Raw genomic sequence first — 26,324 nt, 5'->3', positions numbered from 1 at the left:
TCTTTAAGTAATACAATTTATAGGGCTGAATCAGTCGAGAAACAAATATTGGAAATCATTGTAAGAAAGCTTACTTTAAAAGACCGAGGTAATTAAAGTAGATTTACTGTTTTTCCTTGTTTTCAATTTGGCACATTGCGGATGTGTCCTTGATTTGCTATTGTTCGTATTCAGTTAAATATGAATGACAGACATTCTTATGAAAGAATGTACGAAAGTACAATGGGGATGGAATTGGGTTCAGTGGTACCCATTTTCTGGACACAATGAGAGCCAATAAAATTCCAAAACAGTATCTGTGTAACAGCTGCCTGATTCTGCTAGGAAGGATGCTTATTCCACATTGATGAAGGTGTCATGGATATGCTGCAGACATTTGAAGGCAGCATTCAGAGCAGGCAAATCTAAACATTATTCAGTATGCAATGCTGATTTTATGGTGGCACTGCCATTTTGGGATATCAGCGTTTACCACCTTTTAACCTTGCACAGCTGGACCTGATATTAAGCAGCAGTAAGGACCCAGAATGAAGGACTATCAACCACTTACAAACCTCTACTGGTTTATGGGGGTTTTTTTTGGCTGTTTCTGCAAATCTTCCTATGTTTTGAATGCTTTCTATAGACAACTAAAGTTTTAAGTTTGCAGGTTGTATCTCAGAGGTGATAAGGTACTTTTCTGCTGACTTCTAGGCTTTTGTACAAACCAGATAGGCTGGGCTTCCTCTTGACATTGAGCCTTACTGGCAGAAAGGGCAAAGACAATGCAGAGAAAGACAATCTGCCAGAAGAAAAATGTGGAAGGAGAGGAAAATTGGCTGTAACCTAGCCAGACCCTTTTTATCTGGGCACAGCATAAAGAAATAATTTGAGAGTGTGACCGGAAATGGCAACAGCACAATTTATATTTGCATAGCACCTTTAAATGTAATCAAGTGCCCCAAGGTACTTCACACATGGAGTATCAAACAGGACAACTGTGCCAAATAAGGAAGTATTAGATGAGATAACCCAAAACTTTGGTCACAGAGAAAGATTTTCCAGCAGTCCCTTGAAAGAAGAAAATGAGGTAGGCAGGCAGAAAACTTTAAGGAGATGATTCAGTTGTGAGAGAAGACTGCAGAGACAACATCAGGCTAAGCCATGAAGAGATTCGATAACATGGATGAGAATTTCAAAATCAGGCCAATATTAGTTGTCAAGCACAATGGTGACAAATGGACTGCATCAAGTGTGATTTTGGATGGCCTTAAGGTTATGGAGGTTGGAACGTGGCAAATCAGCCTGGTGTACTTTGAATAATTCATATTTGGATGTAGCAAAGGCAAAAATGACAATTTCAGCAGCACATGAACTAAGACAAGGGTAAAGCTGGCTGATTTTAAGAAGGTGTACATAGATTGTCTCAGTGATGGTATAAGTACATGTTCAGTAGTTTATTTTAGGATTAAGTATGATAAGGTCGTGAACAGGTTTGTTTAATCTCAGGCTGTTTCCAGGGAAAAGGACTGAGTCAATAAGTAGGGAACAGAATTTGAAGCTGGAACTGAAAATTTCTGCTTCCTATGTATTTAAATGTAGGAAACCTCTGCACCAGTATTTTTCAGTTAATGGATTTGGGCACCAATGGCTAGGCCAGCTTTACTGCCAAGGAGAAGGTAGTAATGAGCTCACTTCTTAAACAGTTACAGACCTTGCAATGTAGGTATAATCACTGGATGTTAGAGAAGCAGCCTGATAACTCAGCAACAAGTTGGAGCATCAAGATTGATAGTTGTGAGATAAAGCTGGGTGTCGTCAGAGTACAAGTGTGAAGTAGTATGTTGCCAAGGGTCAGCATATTAATGAGAAATCAGAGAGGAACAAAGATTGATTCTTGTGGATACCAGAGGTACCAGTGCAGGAACATTGAATCAAAACAATTACAATTATATGCTGGATATGGTTAGGTAGACAAGATTAGAATTAGATGAAAGTAGACCCAGCCAGCTAGATGGCAATGGAGAGACACTGCAGGAGGATGATGTGGTCAGGCATGCCAAATACTGTAGACCTGACTATGAAAGGTGGAGAAGGCACCCGTCACAGTCACAGAGGATTATTTCTGAATATGAATGTCCAATTCCCAATTCACCAACACTCCTACACTTTTTACCTTTTCTCTGTCACTGGTTATTACATTGGTATTTTTTCACATTTGAAAATTAAAATGCTACCACAAAATGCAAGTTACACACCCAATCATGTCATATTGCATGTAAAAATAAATAAATTAGTGCATCAACTTAATGTTCAGTCAGTCCATGCCTGTCCAAGTGCTCTTTTGAGTTATGGCCCTAATGATTAGAGCATGGCTTGTGGAAAGCTGCTAACTTTCAGTTCAAGAGAGTGCAGCTAGCATTGCAGGATATTCCTGATCAGATAACGGTCCTTTAAGTCTTGACTTTCGATTGTGCAACGTAGCATGGATGGTGTCACTCTTGGCTGGCTGACAGGAAACAGCAAGAGCACAGCAGAAAGACAGGGTTTGGAGCTGTGTTGCATTCCCGAGAGAAGGTAGCAGGTTCCTTCTCCATGTAGCCACTGCTATTCTCTCAGAGCAGCGCCTTGGTAATCTAAGCAATCTGCTGGTAAACATGTCAACAACATCAACCGTAGAATGATGATGGCAGTATCCTGAGCTTCCATGGTGTCTGTAGTTTGTTCTGTCATGGAAGCTGTGTCAGTGCAGGTGACCATCTTTTTCATCCTTCATACAGCCTCTGTGGAAAGGCTTTTGTCAATTTGGTGCTGGATTCCTCCATATTCCTTTACAGTTTAGGCAGGCTTCCAAATACACTCAGCATAGTTATGTGCACATCCATCATCCTCTGTAATTCAGCCTGCCAAACCCTCATCTGAATGAGTTATTGTGTGGCTTTCCTACCAACAGTAGCTGCCTTATGTGCTGAACTTTTTTTCAGCTCTAGTTTATGCCTGATATATCACTATCTGCACCTCTTGCAGTGGCTGCAAGTCTGAAAAACAAGTGACATTGTTTCTTATCTTTCCTGCTCTTCCTCCATGCTTGGAATGATTACAGATTTTAATAATTTGAAATGAAACAGGTACAAGGTTTGTGAGAGGAGAACATTAGAACCATCTGCAGCTTGTAAATCAAAAGAGATTGTAGAATCAATGGCAAGTGAGATGTAACAAGGTGGATTACTTATGAGAATGCCATCACCTTCAATAGTTTTACCCTGCATGTGACCACAGCTTTGGCAATACATCTCCCTTTAATGGTTACACCATCTTCACTAGGTGGTCAGAATAAACAGATGTGCTTCCCCAATCCACTCTAAATTCCTACTGCGCTCATTCTTCACCGCTTTGACCTGCAAGAGAGAATTGATAGAGATTTGATGGGTGACTGATGCGTGTGTAGTGAATTGAGTAATAGTCAAGGCTCTTGGGGACGTTGCATAGGCTATCTAATTTTGATCACGTAAGTGAGGTCATCAAATATCTTCCAACATTCCTTTTGGGTCACTGTGACAACATTCTGAGGCTATTACTGTCCACAAGGCTGATCCTGGCTATGAAGGGACTGCTGTATGAGAAGAGGTTGAGTACGTTGGGCTTATATTCATTGGAGTTTAGAAAAATGAGAGATGACCTTATTGAAATACAGTGTATACTGAAGATTCTTAAGGGACTTGTCAGGGTAAATGCAGAGACATTGTTTTTCCTTATGGGAGACTCTGGGGCCAGTGGCCGTAATCTCAGATACACAACTGAGAACCAAGCAGTTATGGAGGAAAGGCAGGAAAGTGGTGCTGAGAATTATCAGTTGAACCCTGATCTCATTGATTGGTGGAGCAGACTTAAAGGGTTGAATGGCCTATTTCAGCTCCTACATCTTATAGTCACATTGTCCAAAAACCTATGTTTGCTCATTTTTCCCATGGTCCCACACACACTTTCCCATGTCAGACTTACTTGTACAATGACAGCCATGATATGTTTCAGCCACAGTGCAGCTCCCATGTAAGAGGTGCAGCTAGCTTGTCACCAACCTAAGCTCTTGGGCACCTGCTGATGACTATGGCCAATAAGCAGTGTAGTTCATGTTGGCTGTAGACAGATATCATAATTATCTGGCAGCACGACGTTTATTTGCTGCCATACATTGGGTGTGACTTAATCACCCATTTTTAGGAGTATAAACATTAATCTACTTCTTCTCAGCAGTAGAGGTCTTTGTTTTGGATATATAAATGTATGACAGGGCAATACTAATGGGTTTGACTTGCAATCGATGATTATTTATTGTGTTCTTGCGTTCCCTAATTTTACAGCATGTATGATAACCAAAACATAATGCAAATTTCACACCATCTTAAATCAAGAATCATGTTTCCCCATTGTCTTACTTTTCTCCAAGTCATGATGTGAGGAGCCGATGTTGAACTGGGGTGAACAAAGTTAAAAAGCATGCAACACCAGGTTATCGTCCAACAGGTTTATTTGGAAGCACTATCTTTCGAAGCGCTGCTTCTTCATCACCTGATGAAGAAGCAGCGTTTGGAAAGCTGGTGTCTCCAAATAAACCTATAACCTGGTGTAAAATTATTTCCAAGCGTAACATTCAGTTCTGCAACAAGTAGGTTGTCAAGAATGGTGCTTGTGAGATAGCTGGGTGTCTTTAGTGTACACATGGAATGTGTTGCGAAGGGGCAGCATGTCGATGAGAAATCAGAAGGATCGATTCTCGGTGGTCACCAGAGATAAAAGTGCAGGGAAGAAACTGAAAGCTAATCTGATACCACCTGTTCTCTTCAATTCCATAGTTAAGTTCCATAGTATAGCTGAATATAAGAGGTATTTGAAGATTTTCTAAGATGACCGACAATTTGGATTTTTTTTTGTTTGTTTTTGGGATGTGAGCATTGTTGACAAGGCCAGCACTCCTTGCTCATCCTGAATTGTTCTTGTAAAGGTGGTGGTGAACTGCTGGAGGTCATTTGTTATAGTTACACCACAGTGCTGTTAGAGGGAGTTCATGGATTTTTATCCAGTAACCATGTAGGAACAGCAACATTGTTCCAAGTAAAAATAATGTGTAATGTGGAAGAGAAATTAGCTGATGGTGTTCCCATATTTCTGTTTCTTGTCAATAGCGGTCAAACTTTGGTGGTGCTCTCAAGCAAACCTTGGAGCGTTTTTGCAGTCTGTCTTGCAGACGGTACACTTTGCTGCTGCTGTGTGCCAATTGTGAAGGGAGTGAATGTTTAATCTGGTGGTTGGTTTCCTGATCAGGAGTGACAGATGAGTAAAAAGCAAGTTGGGGTCAGTGAGAGTTTCAAAGTCAAAGTTGGATTATACCAGTGTTGAATCCCATTCTCCTCCTGATTGTCACTAACTGCGCAAGTGAGACTAGAAGTGCCATGGTCAGCGTCCTTTGCATTTGACGGTGAGCTGTAAGGAAGAGAACATGATTGGGTATTTGAAAAACTCATTAAGTGCTGGGAGGTAGGGATATGCAAAGATAAAAGGTCCAGAGTGATGAGAATGGATGATGTGAGGAACCAGCACATCAGGGTTCAGTAAAGATTATGGGAGCATCAAAGCAAGTAACAAAAAAAGATTAAAATGATATCACCATCTGTAGCAGAAAGTCAGAAGAAATATGGTGAGGTGAGTGGTGCAGTTGGGACTGTAAAAATATGAAGAAATGAGGACATGTTAAAGTGGAAAGATGGTGATAGTGAGAGATTTAACCAGTGTCAAATTAGAAGAGGAATGGGTGATTGGGAGAAGGGTGATCTCCAGTGTTCTGGTGACCCCATTTAAAATAAAAGAAGCCAAAAGAAGAAAGAATATGTGGCATTAGTAAAGCAGGCTGCATTGACCTCTATGTCATTGAGCTTCTTGAACTTTATTGGAAGTGCACTTAACTAGGTATATGCAGAGTGTTTGCTCACATTGCTGACTTGTATTTTGTAGAATGTGGAAGTCATCATAAAGCAGTCAGCTGGTGAATTATTGGCCACCAAATTCCCAGTCTCTGATCTGTTCTCGTGGCTGCAGTATGTTTTTGGTTAAGTGTTTGGCCAATTGTAGCTTCTACAATGCTGAATGAGAGTAGCTCAGCAATAGTTATTCAATCAAACATCAATGGATGATGGTATTTTTGGAGATGGCCATTGATTGGCATTTGTGAGGCATGAATGTTACTTGAAACTTATCAGTCAAAGCTTGATTATTGTCAGTGTCTTGCTGCATGCAGGCATAATCTGCTTTAATATCTGAGGCATTTTGAATGGTTATAAAACTGCAATTATTTGTGAACATCACATTTCTGACCGTATGTTGCCACTGAGAACTTTATATTTCTGTCTATATGTTGTTTAAATTTTGTGAGTATTCCAAAGGATTTTTCACGAATCAGGTTCAATATGTTTCAATTTACTAAGTTTTCAATTATCCATTGAATCTAAACATGTTTTAAGCACAGAAACGTTGATAGGCAGTCAGAAAATGACCATAGCAGCTCTTTAACGTCCTTCAGCTTTTAAGTGACATCTAATGAAGGAGTTAATGCCTGATGTCAGAGTGCTGTCAAAGCTGCCAGTTTTAAAATAATCACAGACCTTTAACATTTTTCATTTTCACTTTGCTTGAGCATTGACTTCATGAGTCATGCTCCATACTTGTACAGAGCATGGCATTACTTATATCCTGTCACATGTTAACCTGACTGAGGAATCAAAAGTACGGCTTGAAATATCCAATTTGATGTATTTTTTCCTTCTGTTGAATATGCAGACAATCTGAAAACCTAATGTTCATAAATCTGATGTCAGATTAAGATTTCAACTCAGTGTAAGCCTCTTTTGTGGTGTTATTAGTTGGATCATAATGTAGATGGTTTATGTTGTTCAACTGCATGCTGTTCTTGTTCTTAATATATTTCTTTTGAATGAATTTATTGTTTGGCCTTTTCATATTTTATGATTAATAGGTGTTATGGCTATTATACCTTTGGAATTTTATATCATTTTTGTCAATGTCTCATAAATGAAGCTTATGACGTACACATGAGAATGTTTTTAGCTTTAAAAAATGTCGCGAAACAGTGGGTCACATGCCAAGATATATTGTCAATGTAATGAGTTATTTTTATTCCTTTTATCTTTTGTCGTTTTAAATGCAAGCTGCTGTATATAGGAGCCTGTGTGTGCAAATTTGTCAGCAAACTGCTCTCTCGCTCCTGGAGTGCATAACGGTATTTGGAATCAGTGGTGCTGAGCTTTCCTGAGTAGCTTCCCCAAATGTTTGTCATTTGTCAGTGAGTCTACACAGGAGTATAAGCAGCTTATTGGTGTGTAGAACACTTAAACAGCCAAGCAAAATCCTAACTAATGTCCACAATCTATCTTTTCATTGGGGTTAAGGAGAAGGAGAGGACAAGGGGGTGGTGTTGGCAGGTAACAATTAGTAGTGGAAACCAAAGATATTTTTCCTCGATTGTTACCACTACTTCCCAGGTTATTATCAACTAACATAACACATTGTAAGGATCAAATCTGTGACTAGCATAATTACTACAGTTTAGCTTCTTGCTGGGTAATGCATTTTGCAAACTGGGACATAAGGTCTCTTGTTTTCGATAGGAGAACGTTTTGTAGATGGAAAATATTGATGCTAAAGTTATATATCAAGGTAAGCCTTTGGAGCATTCAGTTTTATCTTTTGTGGCTCTCAATTCTGGCATTTTGTAATACTGATGCTGAGTTTCTGATCAACATAGCCCTACATATGATTGCGTAAAATAGTTGCTGTCAACAAGTTAATGTGCTCCTTCGGTTTATGCTGCTCATTAGCACAACGCTGTGGAATTCAATAAACCTGCTAGAATTAAATACTGTGTGAATCTTGCCACCTGCTATTGGTAGTCACTTGCAACTGCAAGTTCTTAGGATTTGATCGAAAACAATATCAATAATAAAGCAAATTAGGAACAGCAACAAAGAGATTGCTCAGTCTACCTAGATGCCATCATAGCTGTGACAACCTGACTTTGAACCAAAGTTGACCAACTGCTTGAGGAATGTTGATGCAGTTTTCAGAAAGCTGCTTCCTTTGTTCCTGATTTCATGGGATGTGAACATAGTGGGCAAGGCCAGCAGTTGTTGCTTATTTTTAATTGGCCTGGTAAAATTTTAGCAAGCCACTTTCTTCAACTGCTGCAGGTCATGAATTATGCTGTTAAAAAGGAAATTACAGAATTTTTACACAGCAATGTTGAAGGAAAACTAATATATTTCCAAGTCAGGATGATGTGTAGCTTGGTGGAGAGCTTGCAGGTGGTGCTGTTCACATGCATCTGCTGCCTATGTCTTTCTAGGTGCTGCTTCAAAAGGTCTTGTTAAAGAAGGCTTGTTAAGTTACTGTCATGTATCTTTAGACAATAGGCACACTAATGTCATTGTGCGCCATCTGCGGAGGGAGTGAATGTTTAAAACATTGGGTGAAGGGCTACTTTGTCCTGGATGGTGTCCAAGTTTGCTGAGTGTTGCTGAAGTTGTACTCAAGCCAGCAAGCACATAAAGAATATTTGATCATACTCCTGACTTGTGCCTTAGGTGAAAGCATTTTGTTGGTTCAGGAAATGAGTTACTCCCTGCAATATTCCCAGATTCTGACCTGGTCTTTTAGCTACAGCATTTATATGGTTGATCCAGTTAGGTTTCCGGTCAATCTTAAACTTCAGGATGTTTATAGTGAGTGATTCAGCAATGGTAATGTTGTTGAGTGCTAGAAGGAGATGATTAGATTTTCTCGTGTTCAAGATTATCATTGTTATTAATTTTGTGATGCACATGTTGATTGCTACTTATCAGTCCCAGCCTAAATATTGTCCAGGTCTTGCTGAGTGTAGATATAAATTATTTCACTATTGAAAATGTTTTGTATATTAATAAATACAATGAACTCATCAGCAAATATCCTCAGTTCTGCTAAGTCAAAAATTGGAGGGTGTATCAGTAATGAAGCAGAAGAAGATAGTTGAGCCTAGGACACTATTCTTGAGGAACTCCTCCAGTGATATCCTGACATTGAGATTATGGTCTGCAACCAATCTTCCTTTGAACAAGGTATGACTCCAGTCAGTGGAGATTTGTCCCATTGATTTCCACTGAATTCAGTTTTGTTAAATGATTGCTAAATAGTGCTGTGTTGTCAACAGAAGTGACTCCGACCTCACCTCTTAAGTTCAACTGCTTTTTCCATATTTGGACTAAGGCTACAGTGAGGTTTGGAGTTGAGTAGCCCTGTCAGTGCCCAAATTAAACATCAATGTACACGTTATTGATACAATCCATCATTTGTTGGTTACTAAGAATAGACTGATGAGGTGCAATTGGCCAGATTGGGGTTAGTCTGATTTTGCAGGACATTTCAGGACAACTTTCACATTAGCGGGTAGATACCTTCTTCTGTTCCTGTATGGAACATGTTTGGCTATGGGCTAGTTTTGAAGCACAAGTTTTCAGTTTTGTTGTCAAGACAGCAACAGGGCCCTGCAAGGCCCATTCCCTTTACCTTTGCTACATTTTGTGCCTTCAGATCTAATGCCTTCACAACAGAAAAAAAAATTGATCTGAGATGTTAATTGTTTCTGTCTCCACAGTTATTGCCAGAACTGCTGAAAAATTCCAGCATTTTCTACTTTTATCTTCCATCTTCTTCTTTGGGTTAAGATCCACCAGATATTTTACAAATATGTTAGAAATGCTTTATCTTTGTTAAATGCTCAATATTAATACAGGTTGTGGTTGTTGTAAAAGTCTTAATTTATTACCAGTCAGCAGGAATTAAATAGATCATTGTATTAATTCCCTTGAGTGACTGATTTAAAGTATAATTATTTAAGAAAGTTGGAAATGGGACTGTGTTTCACTGATAGTGATTTTCAGCTTCTATTCATCACCTTTATTCATTCTATTTCATTTCTGTTCATCACCTTTCTCTGTCATCTATGTCTGGAAGCTTATTGCTTCTGTTTCTATTTTGCATTTTATGTCTAGTCCATCATTCAGATGTATCCCTTTTGAGCAAAATGACCACTGTTTAATTATGAGTTACTACCAGCTAATATGGTAACTGACTTTAACTTAAGTTCGTTTAACTCCTGTTTCAAACTGACATGGTGATTTATATTGGTTAGATTTGTTGTGATTCTTGTTGTTTTGTCTTGTTGTTTTGACTTTTTTTCCCACTTGGTCTTGAACTTTGCACATCACAGCCACTTTAGAAATCTGCTAGTTAGAAAATATAAACAAGGTTAAACAATAGGCAAGATGGTGATGCTTGTTCACACTCAGCAGTTGAGCTGGATGGTATAATAGTCTTAGTTTCTTTGGTTCATCAAGAGACAAATTTTGGATCTCAAAAAAAATGATATCTGATTTATCTAGGTAGTAATGATCAAGAATTGTATCTGACACTTTATTTCTAACTCACAGCTAGGGTGCAAAAATACTGACTTGTATTTTAAAACAAATTATATGTTACTGCTCTGTGCGCAGCGACATGCATATTGTCGAGCCTTAGATTAGGAGAGAGATGCCACCTTCTCTGCTTTATGCAGATTGTCTCAAACAAGGCTCTATTTCTCAACACATTTTTCACTAAATCATGGAAAGAAACAATAGTGAAGAATGCCATTCTACCCATTGTACCTTTGTACTTCTTTAAAAGATCTACTCAATTAGTCCCATTCCCCTGTGCTTTCTTGACTGTCATTCATATCTCCCTTTCTCATATTAGTCCCATTCCATTCTGAATAATAAAGAGTGTACAAGGAATAAACTCAAATAATTTCAGAGCATTAAAATGTTGTTTTCTTTTGGAATTGTAGATGCAGAGATGTACTCCCTATGTTATCACCTAGAATATTTTTATTTCAAGGAAAGGAGAAAGCTTCCAGTTATATAACACCTTTCAAGATTTCAACACATGCCAAAGTGTGTTCCAGCCAATGAAATTCTTTTGAAGTGCAATCACTGATTTGGTGTATGAAACACGGCAGCCAAATTGTGTACAAGGCCTCATAAACAGAAATGGAATATTTGGTAACATCATTTTTTATAGTGATGTTGGTTGTGGGAATAAGTATTGGTCAGAACAGAGGAAAGAAATCTCCTCAGCTCTTCAGGACTGTGTTGGGATCCAGAATGTAAACTTGAGAGGGCAAACAGGGTCTCAAGTTAACATCTTATTCAAAATACATGAATTATTCAGTAATTTTTCACATTTATGTATTTCTTGGATTTCACTGCTTGCTTTCTAAAATGAAGAGTTTTACTGTGACATACTTTCTAATGTTTCTTCACTCCAAGATCTTGAAACATTCATTGTGGAAATCAAGCCAAAGGTTCTATTGTCTATTTCAGCTTGAAAGTGAGCAACCATTATGACACAGCCAGAGTCCACAAGTAATTTCACCAGATGGTCACATACAAAGCAGAATCCAATACTTATTCTTTATAAAAGCTTGATATCTCTTTGGTGAAGTAGATCATCATCTGAATGACCAACTAGACTCAAGGGTCACAAGCCATTTTGTAGATATTTTTAATTAACCTATTCAGACATGTTATAAATACATCTAAAGTTGGCGAGACTTGAACCTGGACCTTCTGGCACAGAGGTAGGGATATAACCACTACCATCACAAGAACCCATCAAACCATTGAGTAAGTTAACATACAGTTATAAATTTCAGGTCTGCATTTTGCATTTGCTCAGATTCACTAAGTTGACTGCATGTCCTCAACAAATGGACTGTTCATTTCTTCTATCTGTTATTGTATTAATATCATAATGCAAAGAGAATGTTCAGTAATATAGAGATATTAGCTTGGTGACTAAAAACCTGATCAGTGTGTGGTTTTTAGAAAACTCTTTAAGGTGGAGAAGGAAGTGAAGTGAGTTAGAGAGGAAAGTTCAGATAGCTGACTACCTGAGTAGAGAAAGGGATATTGGAGGGGTAGAGAATTTGGAGATCCAAGGGAGTGTTTGTGTGGGCTTTGGGATGAAGGAAGCTATCAAGATTGAAAAGGGAAAAGTCAGGAAGGAATTTCATGGAGGGCTGGTTGACCCAGTAAACAATGGAATAATTGCACTTAGTGATGACAAAGTGAGGGTTTTAACAGAAGATAGGTGAAGTCAAGAATAGGGAATGGTAGAATTGCAAGTTGGTGTTCTTTCTGATGGAGGTTATGTGAGGTCAGAAGCTCAGTTTGAGACCTGATAGGATTTTGAGATTATAAATGGTCAGCCTGAGACAGTGGTTGGAGATTGGAATGTAATCAGCAACAGTACAGAGTTCCTGGCTTCATTCCTCCCAATGTTTGGCTGCGGTAAATTGTGATTCATGCAAGACCTATTCTTATGTAATTAAACCGATAGCACAGAGAAATTGGAGGGGTCAAGACTATTGGAAGGATGTAGTTAGGTATTGTCAAGATATATGTAGAATCTGCTTTTGATTTTGCCAGAAAAAGTATGTATGTAATGAAGAAGAGGAGGAAACCAAAATAGACTTGGGAGAATTCTGGAGTTAATGGTGCAGGGAAGAAAATGAGCTGTTGCTGTGATACTGTGGCTGTGGTCAGACAGGTAAGAGGAACTTTCTGTGGAGAGAAACAGTGTTAACATTTGATGTTTCATCAATTCTCATGGGAAGTCATTGACCGTAAATATTTACCGTGTTTCTCTTCGCAGCTTCCTAACCTGCTGAATTTTTCCAGTTTTTTAATATGTTCTTATTTTCAAATTTCCAACATATCCTGTATTTCACTTTGAAAAAGATTGTCAAATTCACTGAGAATTTCAAACACATCTATTATTTCTGAAGTGTGATTTTGAGCAATTTATTCCATTCAGTTTTTATTAATTATTGGTAGAAGTAAAATATATTTTAAACAGCCTTTTCCATATTAACTACTTTCCTTATGTAGTTCCTACAGTCATTCTGACAGACCTCACTGTTGTTCAGTGATTGAAACATTGAAGGAGGAGGGAAAAGTTGGAAAATGAATTTATGAAGTCCTTTCGCTTTCTCAGACCATCTGAAAGCTCTTCACAACCAATGATTAACTTTTGAAGTATCTCCATTTTTAAGCTAAAATCTATTATTTTTAACAAAATGGTTAATTTTTTTGTTTAATATATCTTTTTACAACACCATGCAACAGACAACCTTACATCCTAGCAGTTTATGATACCTAATATAATTGTAGATAACGTGATGCCACTAACCTAGGCAGACTTTGTGATGGCAATAACTATTTCTGCCTTCGTTTCACTACTTTACAGGGAATGTGAAATATAGTGGTAATTATGTAAAAATATATTAATAGATCAATGGAGGTTATTTCCTTAGTACACAGTTTAAGTTACACCTTTTGCAAGAAAGAACTCAAATTAGTACACTGTGTCTCATTTTAATAATGTATTTTATTTTTGTGCCAGTTCTCCTTTCTATAATGTATTCCAGCAATGTATAGGTCCTCAAAACAACCTATAATTTGCATTGACCACTAGATTAATTCTTTAGAATGAGAATGTTGACAAGGTAAAAACTGAGAGGCTGTTTCCTTGAGAACTTGGAGACACATTCTCAGAATTAGGGGTCACTGAGTTAGGACTGAAATTTGAGGAGTCTTCTTCATTTAGAGGATTGTGAATCTTTGCGAGTGTCCACAGAGGCAGATTGTGAATGTTCTGTTATTGGCTATATTTAAGACTGATGTTAAGATCATTTTTGTTGAAGTGTGAGGAGGGCAAAAAGTGGAATTAAGGCAAAAGATCAGCCATGATCATATTGAATGGTAGAGTAGGTTTGAGGAGGCCTTATAGTAAACGCTTCACTTCTTAAGTTCTTATATATTTGAAAGACTTTAGACACAGGATTTTACTGCTTAACTTTCTCACAGGGACCACCTTGATTAGGTTGAAGGGGTATATTTGGTACTTAAGATCTGAATTTTTTTTTGTATTTTATGTTAACATCAGTCCACAATTTATTGTCAAACTCTACATACTTTACACATTACAGCATAAGGAGAAAAATCATTAGCTAACTGTAAAACTTGGTCTCACCTTTTTGGTCAGAATGATTCAAACTTGAAGTCAATGAAGCAGTACAGGTTCGACTCAGCCTGAAAGTTGAGGAAATTTTCAAAATGCAGGATTTAAAGATACCTAAATGTGTCTTTCAGAATTGGTTACATTCAGAATCCTGTGTTCCTGTTTCCAATGGATCATTAAATTTTGAGCAGAATTTGAATGTTTTATCTTTATTCCCTAAATATTTCATCAGTCTGGTGACAGTAAAGCAGAAACATTTTTAAAACAAACCGAAATTTAAAAGCAATGAGGTACAGTAGAAGCCATCTTATTTATTGCATTTGGAAAGGCTCTTCCTTGTTTTGGACTATCTATATTATTAATCTGTTGACAAACACTTTGATATTTTACAATAGTGAATTGGCAGCACACTTACATTGCTCCCTAATTTTATTTTTATGAACCTCAATGGATTTAAATGTCAGAGAATTGTAAAAAAAAGCAGTCAATTTGTTTTCACTTGTTTTAAGCAATCACACAAAGTCCACATTAATCCCATTTATTTATGGAGATCCGAAAAAAAGCAGTAGGGTTCTCTGATAGAGTAAAAGACTGTGTTTACAAGAAGTCACACATCTAAATATTTATATTTAGTATAACTGTTCTTTTGTTTACATTTTTGTGAGACAGAGGTTGTCTCAAAATTATTTATTGATTTATTTATTGTTGTAATGCAAAAAAGCACTATCAACATGTAAAAACATAGAGGATTTACTGTATCATAAAAGATCATTTTTTTCTTTACAGCTGACTCCAGGCAGATTGTCAATACCTGTTAATTTTCATTGCACAAAGATTACTCTATCAAGGGCATTTGATGTGCATTTTCACCCTTTGTAATGACTGTCATTCAGAACGATTTGTTCATATGGTGAACTTCACATGAGGAAAATACGTCAAGTTATGTTATTCATTGCTATTAAATGCTTGGATTTGTAATTGCTTTTACAAATGTGTTGATTATATGTCTTATACTTTAAAGCAGAAGCTGTGAAATAATGAAGCAAATATTTTAATTTCAATCAGACAATATTTGATTTCTGATTGTATCAGAGAGTCATCATGAGATTTTCATGCATTTAGAACAGACTAATGGTTTAATCTAAATGAATACTTCTGAACTGGTACATTAAGTGAGTGGCTGAAAGGAATGATCTAACTCCTACATATACAAATATCCATCTAGATGGTGTTGTGACTTGTGACTTAGACAACCTGACTTCAAGCCACTGGATAAAAACTCCAGTAAAATGAGCAGCTCAGCAATCATCGAAATCTAGTTGAAGTATGAAAATATTCATTTAACAAATAAGCAACAGAAGAGTGCGCCATATGAACCAAAATGTATGCTCAAAGAAATGCTGGAGAAGACCAGAAAAATACAATACTAGATGATTAATCCATTATTACCATGATACTGAGACTTGCACCCATATTAAAATGAGTATAAAGAAATTATCAAGAAAAAAAATTGCTGCTGATTAAATAGGGTCAGAGTTTGCTAAAAGATCAACCAATAACTTATTATTCAAATTGTTCTGATAGCATTAGACAATAAATGAAAGGTTAATTCTGAATCCAGAATCAGTTTCAGATCTCAAGTGTTAACATTATGAAACATTATGAAACTTGTTTTTTCAAAAGAGATTTTATAATAGAATTTGTCAGTTATGTGGACTGTGGTTAATAATTGTGCAGCTTCAATTTTACTAAATGTTTTAATGAAAAATTAATAACTATGATTTGTAGCTAACAATGACAGAAAGATGATCAATAACACTTTATATGGAATTCACTATTAAACACCACATTTGCCTTCCAGTCTGTAGGTGGTTCAATCAATGATGATGGAGTGCATAGTTTGAGTCTTGTGATGTGTGATCAGCATTCGTCAAAATATGTCTTTTTTGACTTGGTGTTGATACCTGTTTAAACTGATGGAAGCTTGTCAACAATATCCTGCAATGAGGTAATTGTTCTAGAAGATTAATATCCATTGCAAATAGCTGACTAATGTTTAACAGAGTTAGTTTCCAAAGATCAATCTCTCCTCTTCCAGTGAGAGTCAACATTATCTGTAGCAGAACAAATCAGTTTGTCATATACTTCTAACTTTGAAACTATTGGACACAAAATGCTAGTCAATGATTTCAACATTATATGCTCTTTTCCTAAATGAAGATAGTCATAGATTGTTGAATAAGCATTAAATGGATTTGTATAAATACTTATTAATTACCTTATCAAAATAATAACTGCAAGTATTCCCTTAAAATTACTTACAAGGGAAGGCTGATGGCAAATGTTTCTCTTTATAAATATTATTGAAGGTCCAGATCATTCCTTAGATTTCAGATGTAATTGTAAGAAATCAATACGAAAGGCAACACACATTGTTTTAAACTGTGAGGTATGAATTTATTATTGATTGCCATTACCTTTTTTAAATTGTGTATAACACAAATGCAAAAGAGCATAAGAAATATTTAGGGTGTAATAGATTTTTGGGCCATCAACCCTTATTGCTTGCTGACCTATGTTTACTCCAGGTTACACAAGTTTTGGGTTTTAAAATGTTTTATGTTCATTTTCAAGTTCCTCAATGACCTCTCATTTTGCTAGTTTCTGAGAAATCTGGATTTCTTTACGATTGATCTCTTCAGCATCCCTGATTTCAATCATTCCATTATTGTTGGCTATGTCTTCAGGTTTTAATGTTCTAAGCTTTGGAATTCCTCCTAAATATCTCCAAATCACTATCTCACTTTCCTCCATTCCTTAAAACCAATCTCTTTGACCAAGCATTTGGCCTTCTGCTCTAATGTTTCCTTATTGTAGGAGAGATATGATTGCAATGGAGAGGGTGTAGAAGAAATATACCAGAGTGTTGGCTGGGCTGCAGAGTTTCAATTATGAAGAGAGGTTAGGCAAACTGGTATTGTTTTCCTTATAGCAGAGGAGATTGGGAGGAGATATGATCGAGGTAGAACATAGAACAGTACAGCACAGGAACAGGCCCTTGAGCCCACCATGTCTGTGCCAACAATGATGCCATTCTAAACTAATCCCATGTGCTTGCACATGGTTGATATCCCTCTATTCCTTGCCTGATCATGTACCTTAGTAAATGCTGCTTAAATGTTGCTATTGTATACACTTCTACCACCACCTTGGCATTACATTCCAGGCACTTATAACATTCTGCCTTAAAAAAAACTTGCTGCACATATTTCCTTTAAACTTTCCTCCTTTCACTTTAAACCTATGCTCTTAATATTTGATATAGAACATAGAACATTACAGCGCAGTACAGGCCCTTTGGCCCTCGATGTTGTGCTGACCTGTCATACCAATCTGAAGCCCATCTAACCTACACTATTCTATGTACATCCATATGCTTGTCCAATGATGACTTAAATGTACTTAAAGTTGGCGAATCTACAACCGTTGCAGGCAAAGCATTCCATACCCTTACTACTCTCTGAGTAAAGAAACTACCTCTGGCATCTGCCCTATATCTATCACCCCTCAATTTAAAGCTATGCCCCCTCATGCTCGCCGTCACCATACTTGGAAAAAGACTCTCCCTGTCCACCCTATTTAACCCTCTGATTATCTTATATGTCTCTATTAAGTCACATCTCAACCTTCTTCTCTCCAACGAAAACAGCCTTAAGTCCCTCAGCCTTTCCTCGTAAGACCTTCCCTCCATACCAGGCAACATCCTAGTAAATCTCCTCTGCACCCTTTCCAAAGCTTCCACATCCTTCTTATAATGCGATGACCAGAACTGTACGCAATACTCCAAGTGCGGCCGCACCTGAGTTTTGTACAGCTGTAGCATAATCTTATGGTTCCGGAACTCCATTCCTCTATTAAAAAAAGCTAAAACACTGTATGCCTTCTTAACAACCCTGGACACCGAGATCTCTCTGCTCATCTACACTACCAAGAATTTTACCATTAGCTCAGTATTTTACACTCCGGTTACTCCGACCAAAGTGAATCACCTCACACTTGTCCGCATTAAACACCATTTGCCACCTTTCAGCCTAGCTCTGCAGCTTATCTACATCTCTCTGTAACCTACAACATCCTTCGTCACTATCCACAGCTCCACCGACCTTAGTGTCATCTGCAAATTTACTAACACACCCTTCTAAGCCCTCATCCAGGTTGTTTATAAAAATGATGAACAGCAGTGGACCCAACACCGACCCTTGCGGTACACCACTGGTAAGTGGACTCCAGGATGAACATTTCCCATCAACCATCACCCTCTGTCTCCTTTCAGCAAGCCAATTACTGATCCAAACTGCTATATCTCCCACAATCCCATTATTCCGCATATTGTACAATAGCCTACTGTGGGGAACCTTATCGAAAGCCTTGCTGAAATCCATATACAGCACATCAACCAGTTTACTCTCATCTACCTGTTTGGTCACCTTCTCAAAGAACTCAATAAGGTTTGTGAGGCACGACCTACCCTTCACAACACCATGCTGACTATCCCTAATCAAATTATTATTTTCTAGATGATTATAAATCCTATCTCTTATAACCTTTTTCTAACACTTTACCAACAACTGAAGTAAGGCTCATTGGTCTATAATTACCTGGGTGTCTCTACTCCCCTTCTTGAACAGGGGAACCACATTTGCTATCCTCCAGTCTTCTGGCACTATTCATGTAGACAATGATGATTTAAAGATCAATGCCAAAGGCTTGGCAATCTCCTCCCTGGCTTCCCAGAGGATCCTAGGATAAATCCCATCTGGCCCAGGGGACTTATCTATTTTCACACTTTGCAGGATTTATAATACCTCTTCCTAGTGAACCTCAATCACACCTAGTTAACCCTGGGGTAAAAGATACTCTGAACATCTGTCCTGTCCATGCCTCTCATATTTTTATAAACTTCTATCACATTGTCCCTCAGCTTCTGACACTGATAACAATACAAGTTTGTCCAACTTCTCCTTATAGCTAATATACTCTAAGCCAGGTAACATCCTGCTAAACCTCTTATGCAGCTTCTCCAAAGCCTCTATATCTTTTCTACAGTGGGTTTACCAGACTGCACACATTATTTCAAATTTGTCCTAACTAAAGATTAATACAGCTGCAACATGTCTTGCCATTTTATACTCAATGCTCAGACTGATAAACGTAAGCATGCCATACACCTTCTTTACTACCTTATCCATTTTTGTTTCCACTTTACAGAAGGAATGGACTTGCACCCCAAGATCTCCTATATATCAATGCTCAAAATAGGTCTGGCCATTTACTGTATACCTTCCTTTTGCATTTGACCTCCCAAATAAATCACCTCACACTTGCCTGGATTAAACTCCATCTGCCCTTTTCTCTGCCCAACTTTCCAATTGATCTAAATCTTGCTGCATCCTTTGATAACCTTCCTTGCTATTTTTGACTCCACCAATTTTCATGTATTAACGAAATGTACAAAATTATGAGAGGCATAGATAGGATAAACAGGGAGAAACTTTTTTTTTCCCCTTGAAGGAGGTATCAGTGACCAGGAAGCTTAGATTTAAGGTAGCAGACAGGAGGTTACATAGAGTCATCGAATCCCTGCAGTGCAGAAGAAAGTCATTTGGCCCACCACATACCCTTTGAAGTGCATCCCACCCAGACCCATCCCCCTACCCTATCCCTGTAATCCTGCATTTCCCATGGCTAATCCCCCTAACATGCGCATCTCTGGAGACAATGGGCAATTTAGCATGGCCAATGCACTTAACCTGCACATTTTTGTGTTGTGGGAGAAAACTTGAGCACCCAGGGGAAACCCACGCAGACACTGGGAGAATGTGCAAACTCCACACAGACATTCGCTCGAAGGTGGAATCAAACCCCAGTCACTGGCACTATGAGGCAGCAGTAATAGCCACTAAGCCACCATGGGGAAATGCTTTTCACCCAGAGGGTGATGGGCATCTGAAATTCACTACCTGTAAGGGCGATAAAGACAGAAACCCTCAGAACATTTAAGAAGTATTTAGATGCGTACTTTTAATGCTAAGGCATATAGGTCTATTGGCCAAGTGATGGAAAATGGGATTGAATAGTTAGGTGGTTTTCTTGATCAGTGTGTCCAACGGTCTGTGCTGTAAGTCTCTATGACTCTATGCCTTGATACTAAATTCTGCTTTCTAAATCGCCTAAGGATCAACCTGAGGTGTTTTGTTACATTATTTAAAGTTATTGTTGCAGCTTTTCTCTTGCAGTGTCTGTTTGATTCAGCATTCAAATGAATCTACGCACAATGTATAACAAAAACAGAAATTACTGGAAAAATTCAGCAGGTCAGGTAGCATCTGTGAAGAGAAATAGGAAGTTAATATTTCAGGTCTAGTGACCCTTCCTCAGAACAGAGTTTGTTTTGTATGGTCCTTTATCACAGAATCCCTACAATGTGGAAACAGGCCATTTGGCCCAACAAGTAGAAACTATAGTGCTTTCATGTTGGGCTGTTACAGGAAAGTTGAGAAGTACAGTAAAATCAGTTATCTTTCTTTTCAAGATATTGTTTTCATCCCTCTTCCTCCATCTCCTTCAGTCACCTCAGGTTAGACACTACTTCCTAAATCTAAGAGAGTTATGTCTAATGATACTGTTGAATCTAATATTTACAGGAGTACCAAAGGATATTTCCCTGATCTTGACCCCTCTGCTAGCAAGTTCCCTGTAGAAACATCGCACTCTGGCCTCTCTAACCACTCCCCAGAGCTTTGCTGGAGCTCATCTGACTGGCCCCCAGGGAGCCCAATACCAAGCAAGTGGTTCCATAGTTTGGTCCATTATTATGGCTGCTGGACAGATGTAGTTCCTGGTTCTGCCTGATGAAGTTTCAGCTGCTGGCCAGATGAAGTATAAGCAGTTAGCCATTGCTCCCAGGGAAGCAATTAATCACCTAATGCGATAGATGCAGGTCGGGGGTCCTGGAAACCACTGAGGCAGGATTATTCTCAGCTGTCCAGATGTTATCTGGGGAATTGCTGTCTGTACTAAATTCAGCCCCAACTTTAACTCTGCAATTGAGACAGATTTTACATGCAGCTGACTTGCTGATATGGTCTTAATTTGTCTGTTACCTAGTGAGTGAGAAAGTCCATAAATTGTGATTCACATATTGGAGATCCTTGACCTCCTCGAAATAAAGTGAGTACTTTTCTGCAATTCAGTTATTTCCAGGGCTTTTCATTCTGGAAGCTCTTATACTTCTTTTAATCAGGCATCATTTAATCATATTGCATTTACCTAATGGAAACTGCTTAGGTTGTTAGAAAATCTGACACAAGAGTCTACAAATTTGCTAAGTCTTCAATTTATTTATCTAATTAATTAACTATTTTGCCTTGGTAGCCACAACAAAATGGAAATCCTTCATCCATTTAAAGACCATAGGAATATAACTATGTTAACACAGCGCTGCTAGTGATTTCCAACAGATTTGCCACAAATATTTATGCTGATGTTACTTTTGGAAATTAGAACTGTTCAAACCTTGTTTTAAGGTACTTTTACTTGAATTACATTTGTAGTGCCCAATAAATATACAAAATCCTATCTTTAAGAAGCAAACTTTGTTCAAAGTGGATTCTTGGAAACTCTCCACTTTTGACTTTTCTTTTAAATGTGCTGCAAAGCTGCCCACAGAAGGTCTGATGACCTGGCTCATGTATTTAAACTGTGCTTCACTGTCTCACAAGGAGAAAGGGATAAATTCCACACTAAGTGGTCTCAACAACACCCATTCTGAGTCCACTGGATGACTTTCTTGAACTGAATGATTTCTCCCTGTTCACATCCCATACTGCAGTTCATTTTAAACAGCTTGTGGAACATTTCTCCTGAGCTTGCAAGGTGTTTGGACTGACAGTCAGTGTCAGGAAGACTAATGTTGTGGGCCACCTCCCATTACCATCAACAATCAGACTCTTTGGATTAACAATTACCAGCAACATGTCCTTTGGTAAATCGACACCAAGATTGTTGAGGCCTCACCTGTTTTGTTAAAGCTGAAGCTGAAAATAGCAAATTTTGCGTATTCAGCTTGTGCTCTCAGCACCTTTTTCTTCAATGGTGAGAAATGGACAACTTATGTAAACCAAGAAAAGTGATTGAATAGATTTCAATTTCCCAGCCTTTGATAAATATTCAGCATCTCCTGGCAAAAGAATGCTGAATAGAAAGGTTCACCAGCGTACAGGGATCCACAGTATACAGTAATTGTCATCTTGAGACAGTGGTGACACTTTTGGCTAGGTTGTTTGAGCTGGATTGCTGACAGCTGCATCTGCAGAGGTAAACTCTAGGGGGAGCTTGATATTGGTATGTGACCAACAAGTTGACCATTTGTCCACAGCAAGGATAGAATCTCTGAAATTTAAACAGGCCATTTGGCCCAACAAGTCCACCCCTTTCCTCCAAAGAGTAGCTGACCCAGACCCATTCCCCTACCATACATTTACCCCTGACTAATGCACCCTACACCTCCCAGAAAACAACGGGTAATTTAGCATGGACAATGCACCTAACCCGCACATTTTTGTATTGTGGGAGAAAACTGGAGCACCCGGAGGAAACCCCCACAGACACTGGGAGAATGTGCAAACTCCACGCAGACAGTCAGCGAAGGCTGGAATCGAATCTGGGTCCCTGACATTGTGAGGCAGCAGTGCTAACCACTGAGCCATCATGCCATCCCATGTCTGAAGGCAGCACCTCAAGTTGACTGGGATTGAAGGTGATGCATGTTTGGACTGCATGTTTAGAATTCCTCTTTGCTGATTGAAGTGCCTCACAAAGGACACAGAAAAAGCAGAGAGCAAAAGAAATGAACAGATAGCAGACAGAGACCCCAGTTGGAGGCAAAACATAAGTCAAATTGGACCAATACTATTCAGAGATGCTAACTGTGGAAGGGATCACCATTTGTGTGTCAGCCTCAACAGCCATAATAGATAGTTCAATACAGAAGTGACATATACCCCAACAGCTTATCCTTTCCAGAGGTGCATGGGTCCTTCACTCTTAAACTTACGCTTAGCTTATGAATGACAGACTGTGCAAGTGAATTCTGTGGCGTTAAAGTTTGGGATGAGCCCCCAAAAAACCCTTTTTTTAAAGTTAATGTTGCTATTGATGAACTAGTGGAATAGTGGCTTGCCCCCACAAAAGCTGCAACTGGTATGGGGGACATCAGTTTCAATAAATTTCTGGGTCTGTAGTACAACAGAGACATAAAGCAGAAAGTGTAGAGAGGGGGAGCTCTGTGTCATGTGTTCTGCCAATTTGGAGGCTGGCTCTTCCACACCTCGTTACAGTAACAAATGGTTCTGGCAGCATAGCCAATATGGCTGCAACCCACACATGGCCAGATAACTCCCCATGTGCTGATGCTAACTCAATATCAGCCTCCAGAGTATGTACTGAGCCAGTATCTGAGCTGATGACTGAATATCAGATCAAGTGGTAGTGCCTGTATTCTTGATAAAGGGCTTTTGCCCGAAACGTCGATTTTCCTGCTCCTCGGATGCTGCCTGGACTGCTGTGCTTTTCCAGCACCACTCTACTCCAGAATCTGGTTTCCAGCATATGCAGTCATTGTTTTTACCCTATGTATAGCATCCATAGCCATCCCTATAATGCTCCATTAAGGGAGTCATTTGAGTCCTTTGCAGCAGGACTCATCTCCTACCTCCTTTGGTGAGCTGGCAAACAAAGCGCTTTTAAACCCTGGCCTGGCTGCAGCCCACACATGGCCAGATAACTCCCCATGTGCTGATGCTAACTCGATATCAGCCTCCAGAGTATGTACCGAGCCAGTATTTGAGCTGATGACTGTGAATATCAGATCAAGTGATAGTGCCTCCTCAGCTGTAATGTGCTGTAAGTCCCTTTCCCATTAGGGCTTCTGTGCACCCAGAAAGGAAAATGTTGGGGTGGAAAGGGGAAGTTAGGTTTAAAACTGGAGCCCTGCTGTCAAACCATTGGAATCTCTCTCATCCTTGTATCCAGCTACAGAGCAAGATGGTAGTAATCTGAAAGTTGTGAAAATGCTGAGCAAGAAATATAGCATCATTCTCAATGTTTTTAGACACATGCTCAGTTGTAGCCAGAACAATTATGTTGATAACTATTTCTTTCAGGGTCAGAGATGCAATCACCAATTCTGCTCTGCTACTTAGAATATCTCACCTTGACCAGTAGGAGAGAGGACAAAATGTAGTAAGAATGTAACATTGTATTTGAATGATGTGCCATTTAATAGCTGGAAGCACTGAGTAGTAAGTTTGTAAATATGATGAGGTGGAGTATATGGAAGCTACCTGTGAGTCCTGAGTATCAGGGAGTGTTGATAGATGAGGGTGTGATGTATTATTTGTACTCATTGAGGTTCTCTTAATTCCTCTACAGACTTGTGGCATCTCTCTACCTCTACTACTAGTGGCATCTTTGTCATTATGGATCTTTCTGTTTATCCTGGTGTTCTCTTTGCTGTAATTACATGGCAGCAAGTATTTGTACAATTTCTCTTGAAGCCATTTTAAAAAAAAGCCTGACTATACTACACAATAATCAAACTCTGCTGCCTCCGAGAGTGTGCAAAGACAATAGGCAGCATTTAGGACTTGACCACATGGGAGATATTTGGGCATCAATCATTCAGATCAGAAGGGACAGATATTTGCATTTGCATATCTCGACCTGAACAGGCACAGGCATGTTGTGCATTGTGATATGTGCTCCCAAAAATTAGGGTTAACCAATTTTAAGACCAAGATGTGTTATCAGTTTTAAACTTGGTGCAAAATTCACCTGGTATTAGCAGATCTCCTATTGTGTTGTTCATGGGCAGAGAATGGTAGAGTAAATGACATCGGGTGTTTGGGTTCCAGACCCATCTGCTTCTGATCACCAGGCCTGTCACATCCTTTTTTTTAAAAAGTTTTTTCAGCTATTTATGTTCAACACGGTTCAGCATGGCGGTCTGCTTCAGTGGCAACTTCAGTGATGAGCTGGATCCTGGAGGAGGCTTCTGCATCGTTTTCAGTGGAATGGTAGTCCAGCCCAGGGTTCCAACAGCCTGAAATTCAGTGACTTTGATGTCGGCTTTCTGCAGCAGTGGAGAATGTGATTCCTGCCTTTTCCTCAACCTTGGGAGCTCAACCTTGAGCTGTGCATAGAACAAACATGGACATTGTCTTAATTATTTTGATACACGAGTTCTATTATTAATATAGGCACCAGAGTATGATGACTTAACCACTTTTCAATGTATATTTTGTAAAAAAAAATACAAGTGACAATAAGTTACTATTCAATTCTAATAATATGGCTTGAACATAAAGGCATATTATGATTTTGAGCCCTGCATGAAGGTTAGGGGGGGGTTGGTCAGGTAAAGTAAGTCTGGGAGACCAGAAAGTTAATATCGTTTAGGAAAGACAATAGCCTGATATTTACCATGAGGGACAAAGGAACATGTTTATGCATATAGATGAAAATGAAAACCCAGAAATCACAGGAACCTGGAATGCTGAATTTAAGTTTGCACTTCATTCTCGTTGTTGTCCTGTATTTCTTGCCTAGAGGATGGTTAAATTTACAAGCTGGCTGACTGCCAGTTAGAATGTAGAAGAATGTAAGAGAGAGTAGCAAGGCTGGACCATGGGACTTGTCAGACTGCTCCAGCCTTCATTATGATCATGGCTAATCTTTGGCAACCATACCACTTTCCCACCATTTAGCTATGTCCTTTGATTCCCCGTGAGTTCAAAATCTGCCTATCTCAGGCTCAAGTACATTCAGTGATGGAGCACCCTCAAGCATGTGAGACATAGACTTCCAAGGATTCTCAACTTTCAGATGAAAAAATATATGACTCTATATCAGCCGAAAATAATCATCCCTTTATCCTGAGGTTGTGTCCCCACATTCTCAATTCCCCAGCTAGGGGAATCAATTTCTCAGCATTCACCTTGTCCAGATCATTCATAATCTTGAATATTTCAATGAGACCTTCTTTTATTCTTCTAAACTCCAGAAAATGCAGATTTTGTTTACTCAGCCTTTTATCATTAGACAATGCTGTCACGATCAAT

General features: G+C 38.7%; 1 protein-coding gene across 8 annotated transcripts in view; it reads left to right on the top strand.

Annotated features, from left to right (window-relative positions):
- Positions 1–26,324, top strand: part of dlgap2a (discs, large (Drosophila) homolog-associated protein 2a) — a 961,527-nt gene that overhangs the window by 496,486 nt on the left and 438,717 nt on the right. The window contains exon 1 of one of the 8 annotated variants that reach the window (XM_072560952.1): positions 6,699–6,756. The exons of 6 other annotated variants lie outside the window; for them this stretch is intronic. The gene's annotated coding sequence lies outside the window, so the exon portion shown is untranslated. One more of the 8 variants, XM_072560938.1, reaches the window with a different exon arrangement.

Source organism: Chiloscyllium punctatum, chromosome 3 (assembly GCF_047496795.1).
Source record: "Chiloscyllium punctatum isolate Juve2018m chromosome 3, sChiPun1.3, whole genome shotgun sequence".
NCBI classification, from domain to species: Eukaryota; Metazoa; Chordata; class Chondrichthyes; order Orectolobiformes; family Hemiscylliidae; genus Chiloscyllium; species Chiloscyllium punctatum.
Note: the sequence above shows the minus strand (reverse complement) of the source record. Positions and strands in the feature narration are given on the sequence as shown.